Here is an 18126-nt window from a genome sequence, read left to right on the forward strand (position 1 = left end):
CAGTAGGGGCACCGTTGAGCAACATTGTTTGTTGTTCACGTGAATTATAATCGACTTCCTTCAATTGATGACATGCAACGGCCCAATCAAACGCGCGTAGGGCGTGTCTAAGGGTGGCGAGGGGCGGGTCTTGGTAGAATGAAGTTGCGTATAAATATCACGCTGCAGCTTCACTCGGGTCCTTCGTCGCTGCCCAGAACCAAGAAGCACTGTGGTAAGAGAAAAAACATTCAAACATTTCCCAAAAAACATTCCCTGGCTGCAACTTGAAAAATAAAGATCAGTTTTAACCTTAACCCTGTGTTGTGTGAAATCATTTGTCATATGTGAAAGGAACAATAATACAGGAAACGTACTAAAAGCTGTTAAATGGAGTTTAGTGTGTGCGGCTGTGCGCCCACCAAAACTATTCTAGCATGTTACCTGGCTATCGTGTATATGTTGTATTGTGTAGTGTTGATGTTGTGTCAGTGGCAGGGTGAACTTGACACAATTAGACATGGGATGGGATGCATAGCAATCTTAACCCACATCCCCTCCCAACACAACGCGCTCCTCAGGTTGATATTAGTCAGGGTGGTGGACTGGTCCCTAGCTGGTAGACAATAATAAGCTGAAACCCCCCCCTGCTCTGCTCTATTACTATTAGGGACATGACGTGTGCGGGCGGGAGAATGTTTCCAAGTCATTGCCAGTGGTGGTTGACAATGACAACTGAATCTGAATTTCCTGCAGGGAGGACTGCATTGCACGAGTCCAATCACCCCATTTACAGCAAAGCCAATGAGGTGAGTCCTCTCCCCGTGTCTCCATCTGTCCATTAATGACGCAGCTTAATGATTAACATCAGTGCATGCAGCTGTGTGGGCCTGTCCCACACCGCTCTGCGGGGCTTGGTGTCGTGCTGCACTGATCGTTAACCCGTCAGTTTGTTGGGATGAAGCACGATGAGCGTGTCCGGAATCCCATATCACGTATCATTGCTGAGGTCACGCACGCGCGCGCACACGCACGCGCACACACACACACACACACACACACACACACACACACACACACACACACACACACACACTAGTAACTAAAGCTTTCAAATAATTGTAGTGGAGTAAAAGTACAATATGTGCCTCTGAGATGTAGTGGAGTAGAAGTAAAAGTATTGGAAATGGGAAATACTCCAGTAAAGTAAAAAAAAAAAAAAAAACTCAAATCGTACTTAAGTACAGTTTTTGAATATTGATTGAATATTTTATTAGGCAAAAAATGTAAAACAACACATTTACATTTAAAATACTTTGTCTAACAGGTCCGTTCATAAAAGTCCTTGCGGACTTGTTTCCAATGAGGGCCTTGGTATTCAATTCATAGACATATATAGTGGCATCACAGTTCGAATATCATTACACAAAGAAAATAAAAAAAACAGTAAGAATATATATATATCTATATATCTATATATATATCTATACACATATATATATATATATATATATACATCACTAGCGTATGGTGGGTTCCAACGTGGACCGGGCCAGATTCTTAAACCGCCCGCCCCCGCCCCCTCGCGGGGGGGGGGCTCGCGCAACTACGGCTGATAAGTGACAGTCTATTGAGAATTACCATCAGCGTTAATGCAAGAGAGAGACGTGAATAAAACACAATAAAACTAATAAAACAACTGTTTACCTGGCAAGAGAACCGGTTTGACGGGGAAACCGTTTTTTAATGGCCACCCATTAACTATCCGGCCGAATGCAAATAAGCCCGATTTGAAAACAAAGGCGTGCTAATGTTGTTATGTAGATTTTTTGTTTTTTTCCCCCTGGGGGCAGTGGGGGAGCAGAGTTTTCCAGACCGGGCCATGGCCCCATTGGCCTCTATGACGATACGCCCTTGATATACATACACATATACATACATATAATACTATGTACAACAAAAGAAATAAAAAAAGGGGGGGGGGGGAAGATATGTACAAGAACAGGGGGGGGGTCGGCTATCTAATGGGAAAATGGTACTACCTCCTCTTTTGGCCTCATGAAAGGTGATTTTTTAAGGCTCTTTTAAATGAGCCCAGCGAACTGCATTTTTTGAGGGATGGGGTTAGCCCATTCCAATCCTGGGTGGCAGTGCTGTAGAAGGAGAATTTGCCCATGTTTGTTTTATGGGTGGGTGGTACCAAATTGTTGTTAACGCTCCCTCTGGTATTGTGACTGTGGGTGTCACTAACCTTTTGGAGGTATTTACTCAGATATGCGGGAATAGGGGGCATATCGGTACAGTACTTCAGTAAAGGTACTTAGTTACTTTACACCACTGCGCACGCTCATGTAGTTTACAATGCATGGCGTAGAGACCACCCTGACCTACTTAGGAAGAATTACAATGAATGAATGAGAGACATTAGAGACAAAAGCAGAAGAGTGGGCCAGGTGAATGAGCAGAAGCTGCTGGCACTCACTGCCATTGCCTATGCAGCTGCAGCACATTAACCTACATCAACTACAAATGCTGCCTGTAGGCGAACCAAGGCTGTTGGTACTAAGCATGCAGCAGGTTAGTTGTGGCACCCAGGCATCACCATTATATCATTACTATATGCCGCTGTTGTTTGTAGTATTTGTTTTGCCTTGGAGAACCAGCATGGGGTTTGCTGCATGAGGGCAATTCAATGCATAGTAGGCTATCACATAAAATAACAATAATAAACATAGGCTACATCAAATTTGAATTTAAGGTGGATAATTCTGTTTGTCTGTCTGACTTTCTGAACCCCACCCATCCGGCATCTATACGCATGAAACAAATTACATGAAACAAAATAGTTGGAGTTGACCCAGAGTTGTGTTTTGTTATGAGTCATGACAAGCAACATGGTAACTAATGTGTGTACAAGACACCATCATTTAATGGTCCATTTAATGTGTATTCCCCTAGTTGTTAATTTAAATAAATAGGCTACTCAGCTCTAAGTCGTCTCCATGGTGATGTGATGAATGTTTTGCTAGATGTTTAACCAGGAGTGGGTGGGTGTGTGTGTGTGTGTGTGTGTGTGTGTGTGTGTGTGTGTGTTCATGTTCGTCTGTGTCCAGGTTGAGGACCTACTGTGGGGAATGATCTGCTAAGAAGATTTATGATGGCCATTTAATTCCAGACTCTCGCCGTGTTCCAGCATGGCAAAGTGGTTCCATTGCAGGTAACTAGGCGCATTCAGTGGAGCGAGAACTGGGTGATAGATGGGTGTAAGAATTGATGGATGGAGGCATTGTTGTTGTGCTCTTTCAAACTGAGGAATCTCAACTCCAGGCAACCGATCTCAGTGATTAGGTCATACTGACTTAACCGGAACCATCTGCCATGGCAGACCAGTACCTGTAGCAAATAGGATGCATAGTCCCGAGTTCCAGAGTCTACCAGATAGGGCAAATCAATTCCCTGAAAATATATCAGAACGGACCGACCTAATCTTGCTCGTGCAGGTTAATAGTATACTTTTGTATTTCCTATATCAACAAATCGACATGAATTAGATTTTTTTAATCTATTAGTTGGATTTTTTTTTAATCGATTAGTCTAATCAAATATTTAACCTTGTATATTATGCGTTGTTGTACAATAGTGGCGTAAGAAAACTGCGAAAATAGCCAATCTTCTATTGTCACTGTTTTAAAAAAAAAATGTTTTCATTAATTGTAGGCAATAGTTTGAAATAATTGTGATAATAATTTGAATTGATGTCTCCCAGCCCTACTCAAAAATTAGATTTTGTTCATATCGCCGTAGTTCTTAGACAACTTATGTAAGCCTTCGACAGTCACAAATAGACTGACTGTGGTCCACTTACGCGGCATAGTAAATAAAATGACTCTGTATTAATTTGTACATTGTGTCTCCGAAAATGAACAAAATGAAGTTCACTCGGACCATTTGGTTGCAATTGTAATACTGTCTAGCCAATCGCATGTCTGTCAGTCTGTCAGTGTTCTAGTGATCTGTTGAAGGGAGAGGGGGGGGACAAGCTATTTTGCACATTGGATGGGGTCATCTGATTTGTTGCACCCATTCCTCATGTCAGATCTTTTTGATCTTTTTGGAATGACACTGTTACTGGATTGTAAAACTACAGAGGAGGTGGATTTGGATTGGACTTTAGGATCCGTTTGATTTGTTGAATACTTTGTTCATTTGTTTGATTTGTTGAATTGTTGAAAGCAGTTTGAAAACAGTATGGCATTACAGTAAAAAACATACCTAAGCTAAATGGATGACACAAAAGGCCTGGTGGGAGTTCAGATTGCACTTTATTGATCACACCGGAGGGAATTCAGTTTTTAAAGTAGCTATGATACATGAAGTTATATTAACACATTGGGTGCCTGGATTTTTTTCATAACATACCGTGGGTGCCAGCATTCTCCCCATTGACTGCGCTTTGCTGTTTAAAGCTCTAGACTCCACGACGAGCAAATCCACAAATCCACGCACCCCATGTGTTAAGGTGGATACATACTGTACAGTAGAGAAAACAGAATTAACTTGTACGATCAATAATATCTAATCGCAATCTAAATAGTACTCATCTAAAAAAGAGAGAGAGAGAGAGAGCGAGTAGCTGGGTGGCATACTGACCCCTGGGATATCACAGTGCCCTGAGATTTACTATGCTTGTGGCAACCAGAAGTGTATGTGTGTTTGTCCGTGGTTTGTACAGTATGTGAGCAGATCAGAATATATCAGAATTTGAACAGTACAGAATGTCTGCAGTGTAGAGTTAAGGTGTGGAAAAAAACAACACGTGGGATTTGAACCAGCAGGGTTCTCAGCCTCAGGGATTAATAGTCTGTCAAGAAGAAGACAGGAGAAAAGAATGCATGAAGGATGGCGAGAGAGAGGAGGAGATATTGAGAGGGGGGGGAGAGGAAGGAAAAAGAGGTACAGTACAAGAAGAGGGGGGGGGTGAGGGATAGAACGAATGAAAGGGAAGGGGCGATGAGGAATGCAAGGAGTGGAGGAGCTCCTGAGGACAGCAGATTCCTCTCAGATGAGCCACACCTCTTTCCATCTCTCTCACACAAACACACCTACATGCTCTCTCTCTCTCTGTCTGTCTCTCTCTCTCTCTCTCTCTCTCTCTCTCTCTCTCTGTCCTGGCGGTGGGTCCTAACTCCTCAGGTCTCCTCCCAGGTTGAGGGCCATGTCCACATGTTGAGACGGAGAGATGAAAGGAGCCAGCAGGAAAGAAAGGCCCTCAGTTGATGCCAACACCAACCTCCTGCCAAGCCGACCTTCCTCTCTCCCGCTCTCACACTGACACTCTCTCTGTCTCGCGCGCGCTCTCCAGATGTTCCCCGGCATTGAGCATTCTCCTCCTCTGCTGCTCTCTTCTTCCCCCTGGAGATAGGAGGAGAGGAGAGGAACCTCCCTCCTGCTTGGTCCTTTGACTTCAAAGTCCAGAGGAGGATTCAAAAAAACAATGAGTACTTCCACCAGGAGAGAGAGAGATATAGCTAAGGAAGGGGGAGAGGGAGAAATAGGCGAGACAAAGTGATAGCAGAGAGAGAGAGGGAGAAGGAGGGGGGGAAGGACAGGGAAAAATAATGTAGCAAATGAGATAAAGAAGAGAGAAAGAGACGTGTGTGTGGGGGAAGGGGGGGGATTATATTAAATGGATACAAATGTGTGAGAAAGCCTCAACAGTGTAGGACGTAGGGTGGGCTGTTTGGTTCTGAATCCTGTAGCTCTTCTTTCTTTAACAATACAGAACACCAGTGCATACTATAATAAATCCATAGCCACTTCCTCTACCAACACACACCAAACATGCTTCTGTTTCTATTGTACAGAACTTTAAAGTGTTCTATTGCTGACTTAATACACTGCCTCCTTTTACACTGCCAACCAACCTATAAGTTCTTAATGTTCATACTTCTGTCCAAGTACCGAGTGTGGACAAGATGCACCCCAAAATCCAAAGTGTTAATGCAACTCATAGTTAGAATCTGGATGGAATAGAAATCTAGTTCTGAAATCACACTAGTTGCTTTTCAGGGACTAACGTAAAGCTGGGAACTGTATCAGGGGAATGCAATCATAACAGTACCTAGTAGACTAAAAACAGAGTTGAGGACTACTGGAATGAAACGGTGACTTAAACATCAGCTTTTCCCATCAATATCTCAATTCTCAACCCATTAGTTATTTAAGTTATTGTGACAATACTTAATTTCAACTTTCATTTCATGGACCCAACTTTGATATGCGATTAGGACACAGACCCCCATTTTGAGGACATTTGTTTGTCTCTGCGAACCCAATCTATGAACATGTTTATTGTTGGACACGATTTGGTACGATATGGTCTTGTAATTTAGTCCAGAATTCATGTACTGTAGGTATAGAGAAAACAGTGGAACTGATCAAAATAGCCATTTTTGTACATTATCTATCTCTAATTGTATTTTGTTGCTGTCGTGTGGAAACCTTATGTGTCCAAAACTTCCGTTACTTTTCAGAATAAAAATAAAAATATAGCAAAACATTATTTGCTACTATTGTGTCACACTGTAGTATGACTCATTGATTTATGGAGAAATATATGGAGATAAGAGGCTTCTGCCCGACAGCAACAATTTACTTTAATACAGTAATAATCATCATTCTTTTAGCCAAGGACCCTACCGGAACAACCCTCAAGTACTCCTGGCGGTCCACAGACCCCATGTTAAGAACCGCTGAGTTAGATCTTTTTCTATTGACACAAACCCAAGAACAGAAGAGGAACCTGAATCTGAACTCTGAACCGACAGCCATCATTTTTTTGCCTTTTACCTTTTGAAACCATAAAGCATTTGATTCAGCATGCCTGCCTTAATACAGCACCCAAGGCTACACATTTTTATAGACAAGCCTCGACCGAGGGAAGGAACGCTGTACTGCTGTGGGTTTCAGTCTCCTATTCACAGTAACAAATGGACTGGATCTGTTTTCACTGAGCACATAATGACAGCCCAGCAGATAGCGTCAGTCAATGACCACCGGAAGGATGAAATGTGCACTGTCATGTTGATATCGAAGGCACACCTATATAGGGCTAGTTTAACTGCAATGCAGTGCTCATTTGTCACTTTCCATGTGAAAGTAATTAACTTTTTAGTGCAGAGGGCCTGTGGACCGCAGGGCAAAGCACAGCTGCAGTTTGTGAAGAATACATGATTGCTTACTGTACTTTAATTATCACAGCATGTCACACAAACAAGAAATATTATGTGACTTTGCTCTCATTGACGCTAAATCCTCACAAGGTTATTTGTACGTAGTGTGTACTGTAGAAGATGTACAAATGGGTAACAGACCGAAATAGATTTTAAAAGAAAAAGCAATGCGTCTCTTCTGTACAATATGCACCTGGTTAACAAAGAGCCTAAACATACTGTATTAGTTACTGTAGGCCTTAACCGATTGGAATGGTTGTATGTTAGTTGTGCAAAATGTGTGTACTGTAGAGACAGATTATTTGGAGAATATTGCACTGATTTCAGTTTGAACATGCCACAAGTTGTGCTAAGCCTACCCTTCATTAATATACTGCACATATGGAATATGAATATACCTTTGTTAAGGCTAGTGGCAAACCAAAAAGCATGGATCTATGATTTAAGTTTCTTCATTGCTCCTCAAATGTGTCTGAATACCCACGGTAGTCTTTTTTTCTTTCAAGAATGCGTTGACATGAGGATGTCATGACCTTCACAAGACTGAAAGAAGATTTATTTAGCCAATAGTTATGGTCCTTGGTTATGATTGGCTGAGTATATACACACACCTGTGACCGTATTACATCTGTATTAGTAAAGAAATTGTTTCAAAGTTAGATTTTTGGGGCGCATCCGGTTTAGCCGAGCGTCTAAAAACAATTGGCCCTGTTCGGGAAGGGAAGCAAGGCGGGGAGGGCGAGCGCTGTCGCTCTGCTATCGACTCCTACAGGATGAGGCGGCGCCTGTCAGCAAGGGGTGTTGAGGAGTAGGACAGAAGCTCTACGTCTTCCCAGTGCAGGGGCTCCTCCTGGCAATTGAGGGTACAACAGTATTGGCAAACCACAGAAGTGTGTGGGGAGGATTAATTGGCATATAAAAAATTGGGATAAATTAAAGAACATGAAAAGTCTAACGGAGCTGGGACCGTTAAACTGTGTGGTTTTGTTTGCTGTTTCCAGGCCTGGTGTGCTGAGAAAGATCTGGCTATTGATTTTAAAACAATAACCAAAATATGTCTCCCCGTCAGTTTTATGCTAGTGTGAAAAACAGTGCATCTGTGTTGCTTGTTAACTACCGTACATTATTCTGCCAAATGTCGCAGAACTACATTGCTTGGCAGAGGAATGATTATTTATCAATAAGTTATTGCATATTTTGTTGCTGTGTTTATTTTATGAAACTGCTTCGTGTACAGTTTTATAAAAGCAATAAGCCATGCAAGGTCGTGGTTTACAGGGATTTTAGCTAAGGGGGTCTTTGGCACTCTGCTCCACGTTTTGCCTAACAACGCCCCTTAGCTTTTCTAAAATCCCTGTAAACCATGGCCCCTTGGGGCTCATGGTTTTATTTGAATTCTTCCGAGAGTTCAAGGATGAACTCACTCGTAGTTTCGGGGCAATTATTTTAAAATCAGTTTGTGTAGAAGACCAAGGTGTATTGACATGAATATGAAGATTAAAAGAAAAATCCTTGTTTCACAATGAACATGCACATTCTCCAATGTCAAAAGACTGCATGTGGGGAAGGAATTCATTGATATTAGGTGTGGTCCGTGCCTGTGTCTGTGTGAGTGCTCCTCTATAAAATCAGTCAGCTGTGTGGGTGTGCTGGCCCTCCAGCCCAGACATGACTTGCTGCTGCACTTAGTTGGCAGCTCCAGCGAAGACAACCGCATGGGTTAAAGTCCTCAGTCGCCACGACTGATTTCAGTCATTTGGATTCCATAGAATAGAAGTCAGCATGTCTTCTATGGAAGAATAGTCAATCTACAAGCTCCCAATTGTGAGCTTGTTGATGGTTTGTAGTACAGCAAGAACATAGGTTTACTGTTTAGAACAATATTACTAAAACATAATTTTACATATTGTGCTAACTGTTTATGAAAAACAGCGCTAGTGTGCACCTTTCACACTGTTTCACAAATTGCAGATTAGGCCTAGAAAAGAATTCCAGTCACCGATTGGCTGAATGTATGCTTTGAGTTTCTGACCTCGTCGCATCGGAATAGATCGGCGATGCGTTGTGATCTTGAACATCGACAAAGTATAAATCAGACATAAGTACCCGAGTGTCCGGACTGACTCGCATATCTAGAAATCAGATTTGAATCACATTTTCAAAACCACCTATATGGTTAAAATCTCATTAGCAGAAATCTGTTCAAATTCTGTTCTGTTCCAATCTTGATAAGCCAAAAATCTGATTTGGCCTGCCAGTCTGAACATTACAGTCTGAGCCTTACTGTCGGTCTCTCTCTCCCTCACAGCCCAGCCTTACGTCATGTCATTTGTATGCGCAGGGGTCAAGCTGTCCCACTGTGGTGGTGGTAGTGGTGATGTGTGCGTGTTGTCTCAGGGCCATGTAATCAGGGTGTTGATCGGTTCTGTGTCATCAGTTGGCCGGAGGTTTAACAATAAGGTCTAATGCGTGATTAAGTCCCAGATCGCCTCTCATTATGTGCGAGCGCATCAACCGTGAGAGCAGCATGCCTCTCTTTTAACAATACGACTGAAACCGCTCCGTCCTGTCCTGCATATTCTCTCTCTCTCTCTCTCTCTCTCTCTCTCTCTCTCTCTCTCTCTCTCTCTCTCTCTCTCTCTCTCTCTCTCTATCTCCCTCATCCACTGCCTCTGTCTGTGTTTCTGTTCTTCTCTCTTTTTGAAAGAGAGAAGAGGCTGACAGATTGCCAGATTTTGGGGTCCGATGCTGATTTTTGGAGAGTCCTAGAGCACAGATTATTACCAATGTTTCTTTTAACAAAATTAGATTTGTGTCTCTCTTTGAGAATAATTAACTTATAAGCAATCAAATAAATACAAATAAACTAAAATAACTTTTTGATAGATACAAAGAACATTTAACTTTATATAAATGAACAAGCAAACAAGTAAATAAAATACACCACAGTAGTAGTGGTGTATTTATATAGTGCACACCACCAAAATTAGCCACTTACGCCCTATTCAAAATGGTCTCAAATAGTCTATCTACAACTTACAATGCGTCGCAGTGTGTGCTTGTAGATCTGCATTTTTTAAAATAATAACAGGGCTAATGTGGCGACTCGATTGCCAACTGAGCATTTGCTGAATGTCATCCCCCTACTCTTTCTTCTTATTGTCTCCGAAAGGCAGGCCGAAAGGCATGGCGAGAGAGTTTGTTTTGCACCCTGTCTGTCCGTCCGTCCGTCCGCGTGTGTGTCCTGTCCGTCCGTTAGCAGCTAATCTCCGGTACCGTTGGCCCGGTCGCTGCAAAACTATGCACACACACTCCCTTGATGCCAATTCTGAACCTCTGCCCCAACTTTTTCACATGGGCCTGTTATAGCGCCACCAGGAGGCCGATTTGTGCAAAACTAATTTTTTAACATTACGCCTACAGATTTGATCCAAACGTCATGCAAATCGGTACACAGTATCTCTGTAGTCATGTGATCACCAAGGATCTGTCCGATTTTCCATATTCCCTCCTGATTGGCTAAGGTTGGCTTCAAAAGTTTGCAGGATTGCTCCGTTTTGAACAAAATGCCTCAAATCATGAACACAGCTTGCCATTTCCATGAAATTTCACTCGCACATTCCCACTAGGCCAAGGAAGAAATGCCACTTGACAATTTTCAAATCAGCCCCATGGTGACGCTATAACAGGCCGATTTAAGTTTTTAACTATAACTGCACCAATCTGCATCAAACTTTGCACGCACACTCCCTAGAGGCCAAGAAAAAACATCTGCCCTGCATCTTTCACTTTTGTGTTTATAGCGCCACCAGAAGGCAGACTTATGTAAAACACGTTATTTGAGATTAAGCCTTCAGATTTTATCCAAACATCACGCACATCGGTACACATGATCTCTATAGTCATGTGATCAAGATGGATCTGTTAGATTTTTTATATTCCATCCTCATTGGCTAACACTGACATCTAAAGTTTGCAGGAGTTGCCCGTTTTCAACAAAATGGCGCAAATCATGAACGCAGCGTCTGTTTGCGGTGGAACTTTGCACGAAGATTTACACTAGGTTGAAAAACTAATGCCACCCTTTTAACATTGCCCTATTATAGCGCCACCAGTAGGCCAATTTTTGCAACACTTTTCTTTTTTATATTACTCCTACAAATTTTGTCCAAACATCATGCAAATCGGTACACATTATATCTAGAGTCAAGTGAGGAAGATGGTTCCGTCCGCTTTTTTATATTCCATCCTGATTGGCCAATTCCAAACATTGCTGGCCCACAATAACCTTCCTGACCTTGGCGGAGACCTGTGCTCCGAGGAGCACTTTTTCTAGTTTCCAAATGTTCCTGTCACTCTCCACGTGGTTGAGCAACTGCTTCATTCTATTGCTATGTTTTGACCCTCTGATTGTGATTGTTGCAACAACTAAATAAATCCAAGAATCAATCAATCAATCCAAGACTTAGCTTTTCTAAGGGTTTTGATACACATGACTTACAGGGACAACAGGATCACATGTATACAGTGCAATACAAGCAGAACGGACAAATTATCATCAACTCTGGGCTGCACTCTCGCTCAGCATACGAGTAAATTATAATAAACTAGTCCATACCTGGGGTTATGTGCATTCAAAGTATGTGCAGTGTTTGGGTTATGCGCAGTGCAGAGTTCAGTATGTGAGGGCTGGAAAGTAATTGTGTACTTGGTAGCACTGGTGCTCCTTTGAAGAAAATGTTGGAGGAGTAGAAGAAATGTAGGATAACACACCACAATGTAAGGGGCACTTCTTTTCATAGGCCTGGTTGCTTGTTTCTGGTGCGAAACCTGGCAACCAATTTGTATCGTTACATATCGCTCACATAGCACACATACTGTACATATCACCTTTCAATTACACACTCCCAACATGTGCGGGACTGTACTACACCTCTAACCACTCTTTCTTGAGGGCAAATATCGCTCATACCAGTTTACGCTAGCTGTCAATCCACACTAAACAACAGGCATGAACTCCAATGTCAAACTGGGCGCCTGTTCAAAGACAGGCGCTTCAGTGATGGAATGATGATTAGGCACATAATTTTTCCTCAGTTGCCAGGGCTAATCATTAGACTCCACCCACGCAGTTGGGAGTAGCTCTGTTGGTATACTTCCAATCAAACATGTTGTCACTTGAACTGAAGGGGGATTACATGATCTCCCATATGTACACAATAAGCCTTAGGTGGATTTATGAACGTTTTATCCCATCCTATATAACATCATAAATTTGATTTTGATTTGCGTTGCACGATATATCCGTCATATCATATTACTTAAAAAGGTATCGTACAGATGCAGTATAAAAACTAGAGAAAGTGCTCCTCGGAGAAATACGAAAAAATCCGACAGGTTCGTCTTGATCATGTGGCTTTAGAGAGAATGTGTACCGATTTGTGTGATGTTTAGACAAAATCTGTAGGAGTAATATAAAAAAGACGCAGCCTCCTGGTGGTGCTATAACAGGATAATGTGAAAAGGGTGGTATTTTTTCCATGGCCTAGTGGGAATGTGCGTGCAAAGTTTCACGGCAATCGCACGCTGCGTTCATGATTTGAGGCCTTCTGTTCAATAGGGCCTTCCATGAATTCAATGCTTCATGGGGTGTGTAATTGATAGAAAATAAGTATTTTTTTTGGGTGAACTACTCCTTTAAGATGTATTATTCATTCTAGCATTGAGTATTTATAAAGTAGTCAGATATGTCTTTAATAAGGCATTTTTGTCAATAGTGTCTTAATAGGTATTTGCTCCAAAAATATCATATTGGCCAGGATATTGTAGGTGGAGGTCTTGGGATAGTACTTATAGGCCAGCTGTATATTCATGTCTTACGGTATGTGAAAGTGCCTACTCACATAAAACAGAGTCATATGAGAGGCCTGGGGATTTTGCTAGCATTGAGGGTCACAGCATGGTGATTAACATATCGCTGCTGTCGAGCAGAAACCTTGTATCTCCAAAACCGTGAATTTTCTGGAAATGGAGAAAATAATTTCCACAAGCTCTCGTTAATACTTTTCATTGGTTAAATATTTATAAAAGCCACTTACAACGGGCGTCTCTGTTTTGGCCATGTCATTAATACGCAATTTGTTTTTCTTAAAAAATCTGCGCAATGCAAAAGTAGCTAAATCAAAAATATTTGCAACTTTTGCATGACAATGTCATACTGTATGTCAAAGTATAAAATAGGCCATTCATTTATGAAAACACATACAAAAGAGATCAAATATAAAGATACAAGGTTTCTAGACCACAACGATATGCGATGCAGTCTGTATCTGTTTAAGCTCCGGCCCCTGATCCTGCTGCACTGCTGTTGGACTGCAGCCTTTGAGCCTGGTAACATACTGTAGGGCCAGGCCAATTGTATATTCATGCCTTACGCAAAAATGCCTGCACACAAGCAGAACAAAGAATATGACAGGATATGATTAGCAAAGCATGGGGATTTTTTTTTAAAGAAGACCAGTAAGAAGATTAACATATGGGACACTGTCAGTAAGGGCTGTCCATCTGTGAGACAGACATACAGTTTGGATGGATGGCACACACATCTCATCAATAGCACAGCACCAAGTAATACCACAAAGCCAAGTGCTGAGACAAGCTGTCTCATAAGGAAATTAATAGAGGACATGGTCTTACATGTGCAATCTACAGTACAATAAATGTCATCATATACTCAATCAGTCTATGGACAGCGGCACCACAACTTTGTTATCATTCCCTCAGGCTAGTTTTTAGCAAGCTGAGTCACTATAAATGTGGCACTACCAGGCAATGTTTTTATTAGGATGAGGGGGTAATCAAAGCGAAAGCAGGTTTATTACTAAGACAAATTGTAAAACCAAATGACAGACATGTACAGTAGGCTACATGGCTTTATATTTTTGGGTTGTTGTCAGCTCCTTTTCATGCAGATCGATTACTACTTGTCTACTGGAAACGTTTGTACAGTGTTTGCATTCAGAATGAAGACACGTGCATGCAATTTGGCAAGTCTTATTAGTTTGTGCTTATTTCGGTTTAACTTATTTGATGTTCACTACAACAATGTGAAATGGTGCTTGACATTTGTTTATAGTAATAGGCTGGTACTGTGTATTTGCCCTAGTAGTCCAATTTAAAGTAAAAGAGGTCATTCATAAGATGTGAGAGAGACAGAGTTTTGTGTGAAAAGACTATTATTGCTTTATTGTTTTCCTGTGAAAAGAAAAACCCTGAAGATGCACACGAACTTTGGTGGAAAAGAGCTACAGTGACGTTAGCTAATGTTAGAACATTATTACATGTGGTGTCCATCTGTGTGAACTAACTATAACATCAGCTAACCTCAAAAATAATGTTTTCCTCTGATTTATTTCAGAATGAGTGATTTAGGAGAAAATTATGCATTGGTATAAAAGATGCAGGGATTACGTGCAGCTGGTGCTGGTCATGGCTGAAATTGGAGGTTGAAATTGAGGTGAACGGATAAAGAGAATGTGTTCTCTCTCTATAGGATATTTTCAAGAAAATTACATTAAAAAAGGTTCATACAAGGTGCATTCTCTGCATAAACTATTCAAACAAGGGCAGCCATGCTTTCCTGGCATATTGCAAAACCAAAATCAATGATGCCATGATGACAAAGTGTAGCCAGCAGCCTTCTACCCAGAGAGGACATAACTCCAGACCCCCATCAGTGGCTCAGGAGGTAGCACAGCCGTCTTGGAATGAGAATGTTATATCCCTGGCTTCTCCTGGCTGCATGTCGAAGTGTCCTTGAGCAAGACCCTGAAACCCTGACCGCTTCAGATGAGCGGGATGTGCCTTGCATGGTTTCCTCTGCCGTTGGTGTGTGAATGGGTGAATGGAATGCAAGTGTAAAGTGCTGTGGAGAAATACATTATATAAATGCACCATTTACCTTTTGTCTTTTACCTGCTAAGGCATTCTACTCATTTTTTTCCACGCCTAACCAGCTTGCATGCCTGAACACGGCATCCTTTTGCTAGTTTTGGCAAAGTCTCATCTAAGTCTGTGCTCCACTGGATTATAATGCACTCTATTGCATCTGTATTGGCACATTTATGGCAAGGTTTGGTTCCGTTTTGTACAATCTGGTCAGTTATTTAGAAAACCTGCTATTTTTGTCACTAGGTAAAGGGACTGGAAGATCAATATAAACATGTAACAAACATGTCTCCGTATTTGGCAAGCAGCCTATGACAGTCCATTAGAAATCAAAATGTGCATATGCCATCCTTACAGTAGGTTAGAGAAACTAACAATTACAAATGTTTGCAACTTTGATCGAAGCCTGGTTCTTTATCAATAGCTTTGCCAAACTCATCCTTCACTCTCTACATCTTTGGCACGAATATGACCTTATTGGTTGTTTTGGCAAAGTTTTGTATGATCAGGACTTGGATACAAACTCGTTTGGTTGGTTTGGCTAAATCAAGAATTAACTGGCACTTCAAGCTGGTATGAATTGTGAGTCAGTGCCGGGAACATTACAACAGTATGATGTCTTCATCACTTGGTTTGGCCAACTCGGACTTACAGATTCACGAGATCTTGGGTGTAAACATGGCATCCCTAACGTGACGGTTTGCCAAATGGCTGTATAATCTGTGACCACAGCAGCTGTCAAAGTAGAGGCAGAGCCATGGATAAACAAGGATCAACCTGACAGGGGAACGCAACCAGCATATAAACCTTCCTCTTTCAAGGCCCTCGCTTTGATGTCCGAAAAACAAGAAGGGACCTGTGTTGTTCCACCCTGCCAGTGAAACCAAAGACCTCGGCAGAGTTCAGCGACGGGAGGAAAAACTGCTTTTCTGCTGACGTCTCCACTTAGACGAGCCTTTGAACCCAACACCTCGTCTGCACAGCTCCCCGTCTGTCCCCGTAAGTCCTCTGAAAACTGGAACCCGGGTGGACAACGTGATAGAGGTCGACTGATGTACCAGTTTGGCCGATATGTCGGCCATTATTAGACTTTTTTGACGGCATCTGTATCAATAATTATGCAGCTGACATACCCCAATTAAACATACCTTTTTTAGACGTATCTTTTAACAAATGTTCTTCTATATATTCTATATATAGTTAATTTACTTCATTTAAAATCTGTATCTATCAACCGGTTTTGTATATGAGTTATATAAAGTTAAATAAAATTAAATAAAGTTTTTCAAGTTGATTAGAATTGACATGTTTTGATAAACAACCTCGGTCAAAACATCAGTAATCGGTGGTCTAGGACGCTTATACATCAGGATCGGCATCGGACCCAAAAATCTGGCATTGGTCATGCTCTAAACCGGATGGATGGATGATTGCTCTTGAAAGAGTGGGGATGTTGCTGAAGAAAGCGGCGAGGCTGAGTGCTTTCTGTGAAGTTGTACTTTGTAGTGAGGACAACAAGGAGTGGTCAGACACACACACACACACACACACACACACACACACACACACACACACACACACACACACACACACACACACACACACACACACACACACAGGTTAATGGGAGTCTTCACCCATGGCTTTCCAGGTCAGCAGCAGCCCACAGTCTAGATAGCCATCAGCTCTCTCAGACACTCAGATCCTTATTACACACACACACACACACACAGACACGCACGCACGGCGCGCACACCCCGTAGTTAAATCCTAAGCCCCAGGTAGACATCTCTGTGTGCGCACACACATACAAACACACACCCTGTAGTTACATTCTAAACCCCAGGCAAACACTGCTTCGCACACACTCATACACATGCACACTCACTCCCTGCAGAGGGTTTATTTTAAGCTTACGTCTTGTGTTTTACACCTCACAAATGTATGTTCATCGTAAAGGAACCCTTTTTTATAAATTTAGTGCTGGGCTATATTTCAATATTATATTGAAATTGTGATATGAGACTAGATATAGATATCATCTGGGATTTTGGATATCGTAATATTGTGATATGGCATCAGTTGTCTTTTCCTGGTTTTGATAAGTTCACATATCTTGACAACCATCCGACCGTCGGACTTCAAACTTGGCACGAGGGAGTTGAGAATCCCAGCGCCGAGTCGTCAGATAGCCACAACCGCCGATCTGACTGACACGCTCATATCTAGGCAGATCGACCGCGTTGCCCATATTTGGTCATGCGTATAATATGGGACCGACCAACGTCAAACTTGCGTGCGCATCGGTGAGGATTTTAGATTTTGTCCATATCGCGCAGCCCTATGTCAGAGCCTGCATCTGACTTCAGTAGGGACTTAAATAGGGACATTCCCATTCTAGATAACTATCAGTTCATGCTGAGTCTCCTGTGTTCCATTTAGCACCATGACCCTTCTGGGCTGTCTGAGGTCTAGTGCTGGACAATAAAAACAGGCAGACCTCTACTGTCTGCCTCTCCATGGCCCAGCTAATCAACTGTTTGTTTGACTGACTGCCTGTCTAATTAGCCCACGTACTGATTGAATGACTGACTTCCTATATCTGGGTAAACACACACACACACACACACACACACACACACACACACACACACACACACACACACACACACACACACACACACACACACACACACACACACACACACACACACACACACACACACACACACACACACACACACACAGTTATGGTGCCTGTTTAATTGATTGCCCCACTTAGTGACAGACAGACCTGCCCACTGAACTGACCAACTATCTGATGTACTGATTTCAGGTGGCAGTGTAAATTGGGCAATAAAAAACTCTCCTTCCCCCTCATACACGCACCCAGGAACATACATTGGTTTAGCAAACTTTTGGGTCATTGCATTGACTCATTCCATTTCCCCTAACCCCATAAAGCCTA

The sequence above is a fragment of the Gymnoscopelus microlampas genome (genome assembly GCF_963454915.1).
Source record: "Gymnoscopelus microlampas genome assembly, chromosome: 20".
NCBI lineage: Eukaryota > Metazoa > Chordata > Actinopteri > Myctophiformes > Myctophidae > Gymnoscopelus > Gymnoscopelus microlampas.